Source organism: Etheostoma spectabile, unplaced genomic scaffold (assembly GCF_008692095.1).
Source record: "Etheostoma spectabile isolate EspeVRDwgs_2016 unplaced genomic scaffold, UIUC_Espe_1.0 scaffold00000284, whole genome shotgun sequence".
Lineage (NCBI taxonomy): Eukaryota > Metazoa > Chordata > Actinopteri > Perciformes > Percidae > Etheostoma > Etheostoma spectabile.
In genome coordinates, this window is record NW_022602580.1 from 12,564 (window position 1) to 18,289 (window position 5,726).

The 5,726-nt window shown below is 40.0% G+C and overlaps 1 long non-coding RNA gene across 1 annotated transcript; it reads right to left on the bottom strand.

Moving 5' to 3' along the window:
* Positions 1-2,204: 2,204 nt before the first annotated feature.
* On the bottom strand, positions 2,205-3,491 carry LOC116674444 (uncharacterized). Its single transcript, XR_004328103.1, has 3 exons — positions 3,481-3,491; positions 2,761-2,763; positions 2,205-2,297 (listed from the first exon to the last, which is right to left on the bottom strand). It is a non-coding gene; the product is annotated as an uncharacterized LOC116674444 (long non-coding RNA).
* Between the last annotated feature and the right edge of the window lie 2,235 nt (positions 3,492-5,726).

Below are 5,726 nucleotides of genomic sequence, written 5' to 3' on the forward strand. Positions count from 1 at the left end.
TATTTTCTTGCTGGATGGGCAGGCAGGCGGCCCAAGAGGATTCTCATTTTAGACCAGCGTCTATAGCTGTCAACGCCAGCCGACAGAGGCAAGCGGACACCCGACCCCGAGTATCCTCCCTCAACACTCCCTTTGGACTCCCTCCTCTCCTCCTTCTTTTCCCTGTTTACACACACAGCACATGGACAGCAACACACACACACGCACGCACGCAGTAATAATTTTGTCAGCCTGTCATTTTATCTAAATTTGACTTTTACTCACATTATGACGAAGTGATACAATTTAAAAATCCTACATGATTGTTTTTTTCAGTTTTTCACTTCAGGATTCCTTGTCTTTGAATATAAAGCACTTTGGTGAACTCAAAGCTTCAACAAGCAATGAGCCAGGTCTATCTTGCAAAAAATGCACAGCGTCTCCCCTTCCTCCCCAGCGCCGTTAATAATTTGTGCAGTAAAAGATAGCGTGCCTCTCTGAGTTTGTGGGAGTTATTGGCACAGTATTCCCCACCATATTTGTGTGAGGCAGTGATAGGAACATAAATTATTTCTTATCTCTTCCGCAATCCATTTTCAAAGGGCTCACTGTGTGTTTGAAGGGTAGCAGCACCAGCAGCCAAAGCCCAGATAGTAGGCTACATTAGCCTTCAAGAGATCCGACTTAGTGATTTCAAACAATACAATAAGAACAGAACTCATTGATATGGGCAGTGCCATATATGACCAGAATTTAATACCTAAATTAGGCCCCTGGAATCCAACAAAAGATCAAAACAATGGCCAGCATTAACATCACTACAAAGGCAGACATTGTTGTGGGGTTATGTAGTTAAATGCATAGCAGAAAAATTGAGTAACAAAGTGGTAAAGAATTCAATGGTAAATGATGTTGAGAGATTTAATTATATTTATTGGGGGACCAAGGTGGAAACAGTGTGTACCAAATTGTTGGAAAGAAATTTCAAAGTATCACTTCATTATGTTAAAAGAAAAAAGATAACACAACTAGCTGTTTTAGGAATTAAGTATTCCTTCAATTAGAAGTGTTAAATTAGTCATATTCTGTTCACTGAACTGCAAAATGATCACTTGGTACAAAGTGTTAGTAGCCACCAATCTACACTGAAATAAAAAAAATCTACAAGCACACTGATGCCTTTGGGAAATGGCAAAAAATTCTGCTCTTTGGATTGTGCTGCGCTGAAAGCACAAGCAAAGTCCCTGTAAATTACAAGGAGACACTATTTCATAATGAGGCCCCTTTGGTGCTAACCAGAGGTCAAGAGTGTTTATCTTATTTGAAAACATGCAAAAAGTAACACAAGAAAAGTTTTGAGGAAATTACTTGGCTGGCCAGCCTGTGAACAGTATTCTGGATCTGGAAATTCAAAACGCATTATATTTTTTTTAACTATTCACAAGCGTTGTCTCTCTAAGAAATTTAGATATGTTGTATATTCTACATCTCAGGATGATCTGCAAATACAAAATGACAAATGATAAGTAGCAAATCCTCTTCTGCAAAGCATATATACATAATGTCTGCCTGTAAAGAATAAACCCTAGCTCAGGCGGCTACTATTGATTTTTTTCCCTGTGTGATGTGAAACCAGCAATCAGCACTGCGGTTCGAAATAGCCCTGAAACTGGAGCCGAGACGTTGATGAGTCGCCAACACATTTCAATTAGCGAGCCGCCCTGGCCGATCTGTCCCCGGGGGTACGAAGCACAGCGGGTTGGACACGCTCAGCCCAAGTCCACATATGGGCATGTGTTGACTCAAATGAATTTGATAAGACACTGAGGGTGAATTTTTACAATGCAACAGTTTCTACATATTTTCAGTACAAAACACAAAATTATGTACTCACAGGTCAAACCTTAACCTCTAAAGAGTGTGGTTTATTTGACACGGGTTGTTTCCAGTGAGAAACACAGACGGAGCATTGGGACAAGACTGCAATATGAGTCAGTAGCTGCTCACATCACATGATTTGAGATGTAAAATAATGGTCTGTCAATTGTTACTTATTTATTTAAACAGCCCATCCAGAAAAGGTTGTCACTTATAGTGTGCCCATTGCGATACCGCCTAACGCCTAGAGGAGGTGTGACTATTCACAGTTTAATGTTATGTATTTCTCATAGACTTATATTAATGGACAGAGCATGTGTGACATCACCCCTTGGTTCATAGAGATCTGCTATCCGTCATCGAGTTTGCCTTTAGGGCCAGAGCCATCCTGGTTGCGGTTGTGACAATTTTAGACGAGAGCGAGGAGTGAGGGAGGAGCTCTTACATGACTCTGCATGTGGTGCCCCCTGCTGGAATTCAGACTGAATGCCGGTTTAAGGCACTTCCTCATTGCAGCACTTCGCGGAACCAGATGCATTGTCAATTAATTTACAGTCTATAGTACTTCTGCAGATTTTCAGTTTCAGCTATTAGTAGTAAAGTTTTTTCATGAAGAACTTTACTTATTTTTTTACTTAAAAGAGTATAAGACCGACTCACATTTCCAGTACTAAATTCAGCTTTGTTTATGTTTAAAAGGGTAGAATCCCATCAAATTGCATGCAATTCTGTTGTTTGAGGGCTTAGAAATGGTAAACAAGTTTCATGGTTTTAGCTGAAAAGGTAAAAATAAGCAAAGGGAAAGGGTTTTTGCTATTCAGGTGGGGCAAGTTACTAGTTACTGTCATTTGGGAGTAATTAATTATCTTATAATATTACTGCTTTTTAATTGTAAAGCTTTACACGCTTTGTGTTACTTTTGAGTTATTTTCACTAAAATAACCGCGGAAGTAGGCTAAGACTTGGCAGGTAGCTTGTGAATTCAGCACATGATCAACAAAGTCTCATCTTTAGCCAACTTTCAATACTTAGTAGAAGTCTAAAGTAGGAGATAAATGGGAAACCTCAATTAAAAGAAGGCTACCTTACAATTGTATTGAAGTATGGTATAGTTACTTTCCACCGCTGATGAAATGTTGTTGTTTTTTTCCTCTGGTGCCCTTTTAAAAATATAAAACACCTCTTAATTTTGAGTGTTACAGATATTGCAACGGGTATAATATTACCAAAATCTTATTAGCAATGCGTTATATTACTGCGTTACAGCAAAAAAGCAATACATTACTGTAATTGCGTTACTTTTGTAACACGCAACTCCCAACACTGTTCATCAATAACTCAATATAGTATTGCTATAGAAGGTGTCCTTGTTGTTCAGCTGTCAGGAAATCAACTTCATGAAAAGATATATTAAAGCAAATTCAGTTTTAAAATAACTAGGACTGGGTGTTCAATCTCATTACATTTTGGTACTGAACAAAATGTGTCCACAGCACACAGTGTCAGTAACTGTCCAGTACTGAAAGTTGGCATCTTAAATATGTGGCCAGATTCATAATCTGGTTTAGATCAATTTAAATAAGTTCTTGTGCAGCTGTTTGTGTTTAGATAACACAAAATAACTTACATTAAACCAAAAATGGTCTAGAAAAATCTCTATCAAAAAATGTCAAAAGATGCTGAGTCCTAAAAGTAACCCAAGATAACTGAATGAAAAATGTTTTATGTGTTTGTGTGTGTCTCTTAGCCATGTTGTTTCCTTCTGACAGCTCTCATCAACAAAAGCAGACTGGTGCTGGTATTGTGTGTGCATGCATGCGTGTTTGGGTGTGTGTACATGCTGTACATTCTCCACTGAGGGGCCAGGGGGTTACGGTGGAGCCATGGGGCCACAGCGACAACTCGCTGCCCCCCTCTCTCAGCCCACCGGACCCTCTGGCTTTTGCTCCTCGCCTGGCTGGCAGCCCTGCATCAGGCAGACACACCACAGGCTCTGCCCCCTCAATACACACCAACACACACACACACACACACACACCCAAACACCACACACACACACACACACACACCACACACCACTCGCCCATCACCCCCCACCCCGCTCTGGGCGATCGATGCAGCTCTTTGCCTTTCATCTGACCAGAGCTTTGGAGGAGCCGCACTTCCTGAAGAAAACCCAATGCAGCACTCTTCTCAGTGTAGCGTATTCTCTGTGTGTAAATGCACCTGTAATGTGTGTATCCACTGTCTACAACTTTATGTGTGTGTGAATTAGAATGTGTGGGTGTGAGAGTCGGAAAACAAAAGGTTTTGTGTGAGTAAGAACATGAATCAATTAAAAGACCAATTCAAGGTCTGGCAGATTGGATGGGTATTATGAAAGACATATGACCAGTTACAAAAATATGAATCTCTATGAACAGAAAAAGATCTTGGTTTTGGAAGTGTTCTGGTTTCCACTTGTAGTCAGAGTAGTATTGACCAATCACATTTGAGCGAGCTTTGGTTGCATGCAGTTAAACAATCTGTGTGAAGAGGTAAGAGGTGGAACGCATCGGCATAAATGCAATCTCGGAGATCCTGTGGGTGAAATAAATTCTACCTGGATGACATCATGTCTGCAAGAGGGATGTTCTTATTGCCCGCCTTGCTTACACAACAGCTTCCTGTGTTGTTTGAGAATTGGGAGTCCTAACTATCTCTTCTCTGCTTATCATACAGATTTCTGTGGTTTTTGGTGAAAGGGAATCCTAACTTCCTGTGTGGGAGAGGGAGAGACTGAACCTCCTCACTCAGCATCCAGGTGGTAAACGAGAAAGGCTGTTCAGGTCACATACAGGTCAGGTGAGAACACCACTCCCAGGACAAAAATGTGCCACATGTGGAAAACTAATTAGAAAGTATGATTATTTTACAAAAAGACAAAAAAAAGGTTTATAACAGAGCTCTTTCGGGGTCCAACCTAAGTCAAGATGGATTCTGAAAAATAAACTCAAACTCAAAAAACCTAATTAAAAAAAAAGAGACCCAAATCTGAAAGAACTTGTGCTGAACTAGACTTTAGTTTGGATTTTTACATGCAGATCCTTTCTACATAAAACTAAATCAAAGAATTAAAAAAAAAAATCTGAATATTTTATCTCCATTTGCCACAAACCCAATTTACACAGAAAATGGTGAACGCTGCTGCATTATACAAATTAAAGCAATATTAGGGCGCGAAGGGCATGAAGATGAATAGATTGGTAACTTTGAGCAAAACATTTTTAGCCCAAAATTTAGTTTTACTTTTAGTGTTAATCAATACAGATACAGATGTGGTAAGTAAAGGGTCTGGAGGAAAATAAGTCCAGGGTTCAACAATAAGGTTGCATGATGGCCCGGGGCAAGTAAAATGGCCTGAGGGGCATGTACATATAATAACCCCTTGCCATTGTTCGGGCAGGGGGGTTGTCATACGTGCTTAAAAATGTACTTAAAAAAGTGCTCCACTGAACTCAAGCAAACAGTCATCTGCTCTCTCTCCTATGAGGGTGAGCAACTGGAACAGTGAGTGACAGCAGTTTCTCTTCAGGCAAGTGACAAAACAGCGATGAAAGCTCGACGGCTGATTTACCATGAAAACCGGACTCACGCGTGTCCCATAAAATATGACGGTAGCTTTGAAAAAAACAAAAAATGGTCAGGGTAGGCTACTTCTCCACTCACGCTTGCTTGGGGCTTGCTTTGCTAGTCAAGATTATTAATGTAACATATCATATCACGATATATTGAATAAAGCCATCGTGATTTACAGATTGAAATAAACATTAAGGAACAACACATATTTTTAGTAGGAAAGTTGGTGAAGTTTTGGTGTATCACCCATA